This window comes from Octodon degus, unplaced genomic scaffold, assembly GCF_000260255.1.
Source record: "Octodon degus isolate 3935 unplaced genomic scaffold, OctDeg1.0 scaffold00022, whole genome shotgun sequence".
Classification (NCBI taxonomy): Eukaryota; Metazoa; Chordata; class Mammalia; order Rodentia; family Octodontidae; genus Octodon; species Octodon degus.
This window is the reverse complement of record NW_004524598.1, coordinates 18,773,532-18,784,286: the sequence shown is the minus strand read 5'-3', so window position 1 is coordinate 18,784,286 and position 10,755 is coordinate 18,773,532. Positions and strand designations below refer to the sequence as shown.

The following is a 10,755-nucleotide window of genomic DNA, read 5'->3' as shown; positions in this document are numbered from 1 at the left end:
GGAGTAACTGCCAACAGATTTGCTGAAGGCAGCCTTTTTATGCTGTTCCTGGTTTCCTTTGTTGTGCAGAAACTCTTTAATTTGATTTGATCCCATTTATTGAACCTTGATATTCTTTCTTGTACAACTGAGGTCATATGTTTGTGTGTTGAAGAATGTTAATTATTTTGTCTTCTGATAGATTAAGTGTTTCTGTTTTAGTATACATATCTTTGATCTATTTTGATTTTACTTTAGTATATTGTGTGAGATACAGTCAGGTTAAATCTTCAGTGTGTGGATAGACAGTTTTTCCACAGCTGTGTATTAAAGAGGCTCTCCTTTTTTGCAGTAAAGTTTCTCAACCCTTTGTCAAAGAGCAGGTAGCTGAGCATGCCTGGAGTTCTTTCTGCATCTTTTCTTCCATTCCATTGATCCATGTGTCTCCTTTATTGCCAATACTCTGCCAATACTCTGCTGTTTTATTACTCCAGCACAGTAGACTTAAAGCCCTTGGTTGTGTTGCCTCCTGCCTCGCTCTTGTTGCTTGGGACTGTTTTGCTTTTCTGCTTACATATGAATTTTAGAATTTTTCTCTAGTTTTGTCAGGAATGCTGTTGGCATTGTGGTTTGGATCGTGTTAAATCTGCTTCTCAGTTTTGGAAGTACAGTGTAGCATTTTGACTGTGTTGGTTCTGCCTGTTCAGAAACAAGGAACAGCTTTCCACTTTTCTCTCCATCTCTCAGAGTGCTGTAAGTTTAATTGTAGGCCTCATTCATTTCCTTGGGTAGGTTAATTCATACGTATTTAATTTTTCTTGATGCTATTGTGAAAAGTTTTGTTTCCCTAATTTCTTTCTTGGTTAGTTTATTATTTGTGTACAGCAACCGTACTGATTTTTGTGTGTTGACTTTTTGTTTTGCTATGGTACTGAATTTGGTTATTAATTCTAAAAGTGTTTGGTGGAATTTAGAGTCTTCTACATAGCATATGAAGTCGTCTATGAATAATGATAACTCAACTTCTTCCTCTCCTATCCATGTACATACCTCCCTTGTTTCTTTCTTTGCCTGATTGCTCTGGCCAGTGTTGTAAGCGGTATACTAACATGAGTGATGGTACTTGACTTTCTTGCTCCTAAGGGACCTACAGCAGGGTGGTCCAGACAGAGAGGACTGTATGAGTTCAACATTCCATCCTTTCCTGAGTGGTGGCTAACTCCAGAAGGGTGTTGCTGCCTGCACAGGGATCCCTGTCTAGTGGTTGTGTGTGGAAGGAGCCCTGTGTGAGCAAGACCTGCACCCCCTCACAGCAGCCCCTGGACGTGTCTTCCTGGAGCCCTCTGGGGCACCCAGTGCTCCCTGAGCTCAGCAGAGTTGGTCTGGGGAGGAGACTGACTGTCTTTCTCTTCTCTGGGCTGTGGTCCACCTCTTTGACTGAAATGTAGCTGTGATTTTCCCTGTGTGTTCTCTCCCAATTTCTGAGGATCTCTCTCTCTCTCTCTCTCGCTTCCCCAGTTAGTCATTTTCCAGTGCCTGGCTTCCAAATCTCAGAAAGGCTGGATTACTGCCACTCACCATGCTGCCATCTGTACTGAGTTTTTGTGTGTACCAGGTTTCTTACCTTAACTTTCAGCACACATTTAATCCCCTCATACTTCGCGTTTTTACATTGCTACCCAGTTCTGAATTTGCACTTTGTTTCCCGCCTGTGGTCTCACTATTGCCTCTTTCTCCTGTCTGTCAAAATCTGTCCATTCACTGCGGCCAAATTCCAGAGTCTTTGCTGTCATGAGACTTTGCGTAGTTCCTCAAGTGTAAAGAATCACTCCTTCATGGATTGCTTGAGCCCAGGAGTTTTGGGCCGGCCTGGGAACTTGGTGAGATGCCCATCTCTTAAAAGCGAATGAATGATGGAGAACCTCATTTCTTCCTTCTCTTCTCCAGTAGTGTTTTTTTGGTATAAGTTTCTTGTATCATTGTTACTTACCTACCACATGGCAAGTTGCTTAAGGAAATGAATGTGTTTCATTTACAGTGGTACCTTCGTTCATAAACTTAATATTTTCCACAATTGTGGTCACAAACTGAATTGGATGACAACCAAATCAGGGGGTCAGTGTTGACCTTATGGAGAAATTTGATTCAGTTCTCATGCAATTCAGATTGTGACCAGAAGTGTAGAAAGAATTAAGCTTGTGAGTCGATGTAGCTCTGCTGTTTTATTTGTAGCATCTACTTGTGTCTTGCACACACAAGTACATATTGTGCAAATGTTTATTCTATTAGGTAAAAACAGATTATATCAAGTTACCTTTTCTACTCAATCAGAATCAGGGCCTTTGATGATGCTGAGAGGTGATTTGGGAGAGTTGGATGGTATCCTTTGGAAAATCTGCCCGACAAGATCGGAAATGTGTGAGAGATCTTGCTGTCTGATCACAGCCTCAGCTGGCTCTGAGCCTTTTGTCCATCTTAAAATATAGCAGTTTCACTCTAGTGTTCCATATTTTTAGTAGTCTCTAACCTGATAGTTAACTGGTAGTAACTGAATTTCTTGGTAAACAAAAGATCCAGCTTTTATGTATGCAAATCACTTTTAGTTTGCTCTTTTAAGATTATTTTTACAGTTTACTAAACACTATTTTTTTAAATGTCTGCCTAAGTGTAAGAGCATAGCAAGAGGAACATGTTAAATGTAATCAGTCCTCACTGAGCTTGAACTCTTAGTTCAGTGAGAAGAAAGGTTTGTACTGATAGCGTTTAGGCAGGATGTCATGTCTGCATCTTGTCCTCTGCATGACTACTATGAAGACAGCAGTATGCGATGTATAGATCATTGTAACTGTTCTGCTAACCTGCTTTGAAACAGTTTCATTGTTATTTTATCTTTTTTCTCCTTAAAATGAATAAAAGATACGAACATGTTGATACTGCTTTACAATGAGAATGTCTTTGTCGCCTATAAACTTGGTATTGTCAGTAGGTTTTAGTTGAATCTAAAGTGATTTTTCCTTAAATTTCCCTTGTATACATTTGATTATTTGCCTTTTTTGTAACTTCCTTTTCTTTTCTTTCTTTCTTTTTTGTTTTTTTCTTTGAGACAGGGTCTCACTCTGCAGTTCAGGCTGCCTTGAGCCCACTTTGTAGCCCAGGCTGGTCTCAACCTTGCAGCGATCCTCCTGCCTCAGCCTCCTGAGTGCTGAGGTTATAGGCATGCACTACCATGCCTGGCTTTATAACTTCTTTTTTTTGAAAGAATAAAAGTGAATTGTATAAAAGCAAGTTGACATTTCACTACCAGTAATGTTACAGATTTGTACACAAGTTTGGAACTTTTATACTACCTCTTCAAGGTGGGAATGTGCATGTCTGTAGTCATTGTTATCATGTTTTTTACAGAGTAACAATGCTATCTTGCATGTAATTAATGATTGAATCACAGTTTGAAGTAAGCTTTTTTTTTTTTTTTTTTTTTTTTTTTGGCAGAACCGGGGATTGAACTCAGATCCTTGCGTTTGCCAGTCAAGCGCTTATCCTACTGAGCCATCTCCCCGGCCCCTGAAGTAAGCTTTTTAAAAAAAATTCTCAAAAGTATTTTTGGCCATTTTAAAAAATCACTTTGCTTTTAAGGAGACTGTATTTCATGGTTAGTAACTGAATCACTTTCTGTGAAAATTTGCATTAATTATTTTATTTGCTTTAGCTTTTTGGAGAAACATCTCAGGGAGTATTAGGACATTGTCCATCAAGGCTTTTCCTATGTTCACATTACATGTGCCAACTGTTTTGTATCTGTGGCTGTGGTGTCAAACAATGACAGCGTAGAATTTGTCGAACTTTAGCATTTAGGAGTTGAATAGTTTACGGCAGCCAATTTAGAAAATAAATGTCCTTCCTCTGTTGAACAATGTTTGTAAAGACGTCTGTGCAGGGCCTCTTGTGGGTGCTAGAGGGGATTTGATGCGCTGATCCATGCTGGCAGCAGAGAGTGTCTTCTGGTCGGCATGTCTGGGTGCGCTGCACTTGGTTGAGTCTTAATTTCTCTTCCGTGTCACATTTACCTGTTATTTAAGTGAGAAACTTCATGTGTGTTGCTTGTATCTATCTTTTCCATGTAGGTTTTAATACTTTTACCTGTAGCTTTTTAAAACTAAACTTCCGTCTGCTTGGTGTTTTATCTTATTACTTAGTCATACATTACCATATCACACTTCCCAGATATCTTTTTATCCTAAAATGATGGGTTTATCTAAATGATATTACTGAATGCCTGCTAAATTCAGGACATTGTTCTGGTACCCTTGGGTGTCCAAGGTAAATGAAGTGCAGTCTGTGTTCTCAGTAGAGGATCTTGCAGGGGTTTTTTTGTTTTGTTTTGTTTTTTGGTACTAGGGATTGAACTCAGGATCTTGCACTTGCCAGGCAGGTGCTTGTGCTGCTGAGCTATCTCCCAGGCTCAGAATCTTGAAGTTCTTTTTGTTGATTTTTTTCGGTACCAACCAGCAGTTGAACACAGGACTTTGTGCCACTGAGCCGTAGCTCCAGCCAGATCTTGCAGTTTTTAATGGAATCATTCACTGCGTGGTAGAACTGATTTGGTCTTTACTGGCTGTGGGCACTGTTGGATTTCTACCCAGAATTGTATACTCATTGATTACAGAGACCTTTTATGTTTAATAAACATTTATTCAGTACATAGTTACTAAGCACTCACCTTTGATCTTGGTTAATTTTTAGTCTTCTCTAGTTTTCCTGTCCTGCCTCTTACAATTCCTCAGATATCTTGTCTAGGAGTTCAGACCAAGAGAGGTGGAATCTGCCGGTCAAGGTTCGAAACAGTGCCTCTCTAACCAGTGCTCCTGGAGCAAGCACTCGGCCTCTGCTGAGCATTGCACTGCCCAGAGCTGGACGTGGCAGTTTAAAGGTTCTGGAAGATAATTGTAAATGTCACCAGACTTCCTGAGTCTGGAAGACTTGCAGTCCATCACATCCTGGACCTACTCTTCTCCAAAACGTAGTGCTGCTCTCCCGTGAAAGCAGAGCTGGACGAGGAAGTGTCTAGGGTGATACTGGGCCAGTGACAGCCTTGCCTAACCCTTCGGGTTGTCTGTGGTCCCCAAAGGGGTGCAGCTGGCCTCTGGCAGCCAACAGTGTTCTTGGCCACCAGAAGAACAAGCTGCGTGGACTTCACAGGTGGGAGGATCGTGGCTGTGTGCCTCTCAGGGTTCAGCTGCGGTGCTAAGCTGTGACCATGGCCTTGATGGCTGGAGTGTTCACTCAACTTTCTTTTTCCTTTTTTCTGATACTGATAAGAACTGCTGAAATCAGGATGCTAGCGTATGGTAGAGAATAAATGAGCTTAGTTCATTTGTTTCCCTCATTACTTTTCCAAATAGATGTTAACATCACCTGTCTCTAGCAATGAGCTGACTCCAGGCTTGGTTTACTGACAACATTCCTGTTGTGGATCAGTTAATACCTATGCGCTGTTTTCAGTAACTCTTAACAATCTGAAAGGCATCCCGGTTTGGAAGGTAAGTTGGTGTGATCGTCTTGCCCAGAAATGTATTTAAAATTTATTCACGTACTTTTTTCCATGAGCATGTTTTTGGCACATTTTAATGAATGGAATACAGTATTCTGTTTTCTATTTTTAGAGGCAGAATGAGCTGATTAGCATTGGTTTTTTGGCTGTAGTCAACCCTGAAACAAATGCTTTTCATCGGTATCAAAGTTTTTGTTAGCAAACTTTAAAATGTAAAATCACAACATATGAAAAAAACGACTAAAATTGTTAAGACATATTTTTTTTTCTTCTTGTTAAATTGTATCTGCTTTTCTTTCTTGGATTTCTTGTAGTTTAGTTATAGTTATGTCCTTTTTGTTTTTTTTTTGGTGGAACTGGAGATTGAACTCAGGCCCTTGTGCTTGCCAGGGAAGCACTTATTCTACTGAGCCATCTCCCCGGCCCCTTTGTGTCCTTATTTATCTTTCTGCTCAGAAAACCTGGGACTTGAACTGCTTCCCTGTTGGAGGTCATCCGTGCTTGGAAAAATATTTTGACCTCTTCATTCCTGAATACTGAGGAAGTATTAGTTGGTTAGAGATGGGCAGTTTTAAACTTATCTTCTCAGATATTTTTATGGGAGAAAGAAATTTAATTCTCCCTGAAATACATTTAAGAATTGTCAGGACATTTTTTCAAATGTAAAGCTCTAAAACTAGTTGTGGTTTCTAAAAACTGTCTGGGGACAGAAGCAATCCAGAGAGTCAGTGACCACTTTCAAGAGCCAGGAGGTCTCCGGCTGGCTTGCTGCTTCTAGAGCTTGCACTTCAGTCTGTGGCCCTCGTGGTCTCCTGATTCTTAAAATCTGTTTATAATCCTCTAAGAGTGGTACTAGAAGTTTACTTAGATAATTCCAACTTCGTTGCCCTGGTGCCCTGAAAAGAAACTTTATTTGCAGTTAAATAATATAAGAAAGTTATATGTTAGGTGTGCATCTCAAGTTTTATGATCTGAATTAAATGGTCATGGCTTGAAAAACAAACAAAAAAACAGCCAAGAGTTTCTTTGCCGCCTCCGTTTCCTAATAACTTTCCTTCCTTTATGCCCAGCTTACATTCCACATCAACTGTCCAGATGCAGATCTGGTTGAATTATCCAAGTGACAGCCTGAATCTTTGTAGCTGGGTGTTGCCGCATCCAAGCCTGCGGCTCGCTAATGGGTCACACGCTGAGTGCAGGCCTAGCAGCTTCTGGGCCCCTGGTGCTCCCTGTGGCTTAGGTGCATTCCTGTTCCTCTGAGCCTGCACTTTCCTGTGTGGCTGCTTCATGCTTCCTAGTCTCAAAACTGCCCCCTGCCCACTCCTCACGAATTGTCTAGCTTGGAGAAACTGGGCAAGCTCTCCCTGCTGGCTGTATCCACCAGCCTGTATGTTCCTTGCCACCTGCATGCTGGGTGAATGTGAGGGTGTCCAACCACCTGTCCACGAAAGCTCCCCTCTTCCCCTTCTTAAAGATGTGGTCGGTATCCCTTCTCTCCATTTCACTAGTTTTCAGATGATCAGTTTTCTTTTCTGCACTGATTATTCTCAGCAGCTCTATGGCATTTCTTTTTCCTTAGAAAAGCCCTCTTCCCCCTCGTGCTCTTCTAGCTAGGAACTGTTCCTTTTCTGTTCTCTACTGCAAATTTGTCCATATAATTAAAACTAGTCATTGTCTTTGTTTCCTTTTTTCCCACTTTCTCTTGAGGTTACTGCAGCTTAAGCTTTTGTTTCCTCCTCTATCTTGCTCTCTGGGAGCTCTCCTGCAGAGGACATCAGTGAGAGCGCTTTCAGTCCTTACAGCCCCGTGTGACACAGGTTGATCGCCCTCATCTTGGGGACGCTCATCTTGATTGGCTTATAGGACAGCATCAGCTTCAAGTTTCTTCCAAACTCATTTTTGTCTACCTTACTGGTCACTTGCTGTGTTCTTCATATTTGGAGTGAGCAGGCCACACCTTAAAGCTCTTCTTTAAATGTACCTAGCAAGCTCATCCAGTGGCGTGCTACTAAACATCATCTTTGCGCTCAGGCTTTCTAACTCGTATGTGCAACTGCATCTCTGTCTGCACGTCTGAGGCCCTGCAAAGCAACCATGTCAAAACCTGTACTTCAAGTCTCATTCTGACGTGATCCTTATGAGTTTATTTTTTCGCAGTTGTTGGCAATTCTTTCCTTTGGTTTACTCAAGCCATAAGCCTTTGAATCATCTGTAGTATTTCTTTGGCTCATCCATTTTATCAGCAAATCCTTTCAGCCCCATTTTTAGAATATGTCCAGAGCCTCAAAATGCTCCACTTCTCTGCTGTAATACACCATCCTTTACCAGGAATCCTGTCACTGGTCTTGCCCTGCCTTCCTGCTGTTTACAGGGAATTCACAAAACCCCAGCCTGAGGAATCCTGCTGCATTGCAGCCCAAGGAATGGCATGCCTTTGTCCAGTGACTTCCAGTTTCTCTCCCTCATCTGCTTTCTGACTCCTCCTCACAGTAAAAGTCGTGGTGCACAGTGGCTCACACAGCCCAGCCTGTCTAGGCGGGGTCCTCCTCGCACCCACTGTGCTCGCTGATGTTCTCCCTTTGCATGGCTTCTCTTATTCTTCTTGTTCTCTAATGAGCTGTAGATGTTTTTATCAAGGTTTTTGCTTGAGGGTCCTCTTCCAAGACATTTATTGTCTTGGATATACCTGGGATATTGCGTTCTTTTCAAATGTCTTTTTCTTCAGTGTCTCACTTAGGGCTTTCTGATCTGTGATCTCTGTAAAATCATCCAGCAGTCCTGCTGACCTCTGCCCAACCTGTTGCTTTGCCCTGCTCCACCGCACTTATTGTCACAGCTTCCTTATATAGATTTATTCCATCATCTTTTTTTCTTGATAATTTCTCTTGACTGAAATGCAAACTTCACCAAGGGTACACATTCATTTTGCTCTGTTCCCTAGCATGGAGAAGAGTACTAATATGTTAAGTATGTTATAAACATTAGTTAAAATAACTATAAATTATTTCAATCTTTCCAGCATCATGATTCTTCTGTTTCGAAGAGGAGGTTCAGGGGATTTAGTTTGTTTGTTTTTGTAGTCAATGGTCAAACTCAGGACCGTGTGCTTGCCAGGCAGGCGCTTATGCTGCTGTGCTCTCTCCCCGGCCCAAACTTAGTATTTTGTGGAGACCTGAATTCTGGTCTGCCTTGCGTCATAGTAAATCATTCTGTTTATCAATCACCTCCCCGGGTTCATTGTACGTGAACTCTACATTGAGTTATTTACATTATAGTATCAATATCATCATCAGTATTGGATGCTTTCTTAGTGTTCTTACCCTCAATCGATATTAGAGAAAAAATAGGAATAGGATTTTAATATATAGTTCATGTTGCATCATTAAACATGTCAAAAGAATTTATTAACCTATGTATTGTAGTAAGAGGGTTCTAAAAAAATCAGCATTTCGCTATTTGTGGTTCGTAGTTAAAGGGAATGATTGAGCTAGTAGTGAATTCGACATACCAAAAAGTCCTGATATCCCTAGGTTATAGACAGAAAGCATGATGATTAGAACTGTTCCAAAATATTTGGTTAGGTGGCTAGCCAGTGGTCATCTTTTGCCACCCACTAGATCCCTGAAATGAGATGGTGTCATGAGATACAGGTGTTAGGTGTATCAAGTGAGAATCAGTAATGTAAGCAAAGTTGAGGCATGAATGAAAGTCTGAGACCTTTATCAAACTCAAATTTAAAAACTCTCAAACTCTAACTGCTGTTTCCTATTTAGTAGGCCCATTAAGAGCCGACCTTTCTCCTGAGCTTTTAGGTTGTTTTTCTGTTGGGTTTTTGGAGTGTCCTGTAGGTACAGAAGTTAATGTGTTAGAGCAGTTTCTGTGCAGGTTTTGGGGTGTCCCCCGTAGTGCCCTTCTATATAGCATTCACTTCCTCAGTTTCCCATCACTCACATAACTCTTGGGCAGCCCCTTAAAACTGAGTCTCTCGGTGTGAACTCTAACCTTCTCCGACACATATCCTGAGAGCTTCCTTCGGACAAGCCTTTCTAACCCTGTACATCCATCTGGTGTCCTTTCTTTTGAGGGTCAAATCTCTCTCCAGATGCTCAGTGTTGTCTTTCATATGTCATTAAATAGTTGTTATAATTTTCCCACAATTGGTCATCTTTAAATGTGTGAAGGTTAGTCTGAAAAAGGCAATTCTGTCATTATCTTAAAAACCTCAGTAAGTTGGGATATATAGTTTTTTTCATTATCATACTATGTAAAAACTTTCTAATTTCCATTAACTTAATTTCTTTGAGCAGCATGTTATTTAGATACGTATTTCTAAAGCTTTTGTAGCTGAATTCCTCCATGGTCAAAGAATATATGCAGTGAGATACATCTATTAGCAGGTTAGTTGGTAAAGAAAATGTGGTCTTTATGCACAGTGGAGAACTACCCCACCATAAAGCAGGATAAACTTGATTTGTGGGACAATGGATATACCGTGAGACCAAAATGTTCAGTGAAATAGATTGGATACTGAAATGTAAATAGTTCATGCTTTCTCTTAAATGACAGAGGCAAGTTACAAAGAGCAAAATGAAAGATATTGGGAGATAGGATGAAAGGTCTTTCTCAAATGGTAAAGGGAATCAAGAAATGCAGGGGTCAGAAGGAACAGGAAGGGAGGGGATGAAGGGAAGGATTGAGACATGTCACATGTATGTGCCGTGCCACAGAAGGAGTGTGAATGTGTACTGAAAACGTGGACTCATAACCAAAAGATTGTAATCCTCTAAAGCTGTTGAGCGTGGACTCATCGTGTACATGGTCCCCTAGTGTCCGCGTTATCTAGTTACTGAGAAAGGGTTTGGCTTCTTAGCTGGTGGAGGTGATGTCCTGTGTATGTGAATTAGGCTGTGTCTGTTAATTGTGCATTAATCTTTCATGTTTTTAACCTTTGCTTTTTCTGTCAGTTGAAACTGGTATATCAGAAGGCAATCGGCAATCAGGAGACTGCCGATTTGTCCATTTGTCTTTGTGTTTGCATTATTGTTTCCTTATTTATTTGGAGCCCGTTGTTAGATGAGTTTAAGTTTAGGATTTTTGTGTTCTTGTGAATTAAATCCTTTCACAAGTCTGACTTTGGCTTTTTCATCTCTGGGAAAGCCTTTCCCCTCAATGCTGCTTTGTGTGCTGGGAGAGTGCCGTCTGCTCTCTCTCGGTTCTCTTTCTTTTTT

At 40.9% G+C, this 10,755-nt stretch overlaps 1 protein-coding gene across 2 annotated transcripts in view; it reads left to right on the top strand.

The window, feature by feature from the left end:
• The window catches only part of Bckdhb (branched chain keto acid dehydrogenase E1 subunit beta), a 210,217-nt gene that overhangs the window by 43,764 nt on the left and 155,698 nt on the right, over positions 1-10,755 (top strand). The gene's annotated exons all lie outside the window — the stretch shown is intronic.